The sequence below is a fragment of the Lottia gigantea genome (assembly GCF_000327385.1).
Source record: "Lottia gigantea unplaced genomic scaffold LOTGIsca_181, whole genome shotgun sequence".
Taxonomy (NCBI): Eukaryota; Metazoa; Mollusca; class Gastropoda; family Lottiidae; genus Lottia; species Lottia gigantea.
The window spans coordinates 61,030-62,769 of NW_008708320.1; positions in this window are offsets into that span (position 1 = coordinate 61,030).

Below are 1,740 nucleotides of genomic sequence, written 5' to 3' on the forward strand. Positions count from 1 at the left end.
GGGTGATAATTGAAAACTATGAGAGTTATAACAATTGTAAATATTTCAGGTAAAGGTAAATGCACACCGGATGTGCCACGCCCACTTCAAAAATTTTAATTTGTCTGTGATGATGTCTACATTGTTAAATAATGTTCAAAATTTCAAGTCTTTACAATCATTAGATCATGAGATATTCGTAGTTAAACTTTTTTTTAGGGCAACGGTGACTGTCGGTAATTTATAGACACCGTGATTTTACGCACAGTTACTATAGAAGTCAGTACAAAATTTTCGATTTTTAAAACGCGCAATTTTGATCAAAATATCAAGTGTGATATATCGCCAAAAAGGAGAGATCATGCACTCTAAGAATATATAAGAAATTGTGTTATATGTTAATTAGGTCACGTGACAGAGCTCTTCAAAGTTAAAAATCGCGATTTTCAAATTGCTGTAGAACCGGAAGTTAACAATGCACAACAAAAGTGAAGATATTATCGGATATATCTCGTAAGGGGCAACAACTTTTGTTCAGGTCACAAGGTCACCAAAGGTCAAAGTCACTAGATATGAGCCTTAATATTTTTGACAATTACTGAAAACATAAAACCGGCAATAAAAAAAATACGAATCCAAAATTCAAAAATCGGCTTCCTAAGTTTTGTTAGCAATCGATTTCAGATTCTTTAGACACAAATCACACAAATCAGATTTACCCCTGAAGCTTAATATCGATTTTTACAAAAATTGGTCACATCAAGATGGCGTCTAACACGTTACTTCCGGTTCAAATTTTTTCATTCCAAAATTGTTATAGTGACAATTTTAACTAATTTCAAAAAGAATTTTTCAAATACCTACAAAATTCCGGAAGTTGAAATTTCAAGTTTAGAGGCGAATGACGTCAAAACCGGAAGTGATATCGAAATTTTGAAAATAGATTTTTGTCAGGAATCTACTATTAAATTTTGAGACCGATTGAAATAAAATTGTAGAAGTTGAAAAAAACGCTAAAATTAAAACAAAAAAAGTCAGCGACAAAAGTCAAAATCTGAAATTTTATAAAGTGCTATCTTTTAGTCATTGGTTTAAAGTAATGAACAAAACAAAAGTTACGGTCAAAATAGATGCAGAATTAGAGCAGTAATTCGAAATACGTAATGAATGGTTAACGTCATACGTCATTTCCGGTTGGAAGAAAATGCGTCATTTTACATTTAAACAGTAGCGACACGCAAAGTATAAGAAACTAGAACCACAGGCTTCGCGAGGTTCTGATGCAGTGCGTAACAGTTTTGATTTTACACTTAAAACTGTGCCGCAAAGTATCGTAACAGTAACATAATTTCCTATCATAATTAAATGGATATAGATCGCCCAAACGCAAAGCATATTCGACAGATCGCTTCAACTCACATTGCATTCAACAACAGTTGAAGGGAGCAAACTACCTTTATCGTTTAGACCACACAAAAAACTTACAAGAGGACTTTTTCAAGATAAAATTCATCAATTTTACATGGCGATAAAATCGGAAGTAAACATCGTACAATAAACGTTAACATACCATTGGAAAGATCTCGTCGAGAGCTATCAAAATTGTTCTGGTCACATGATCACCAAAGGTCAAGGTCACGATATACGACCCTTTAAAGTATTCATATTTTTCAACCGGAAATAAATAAAAAGCAAAATCAAAATCAAAAATCGGTTCTCAAATATTATTTAGCAATCAGTAGTAGATACCATAGATATCAA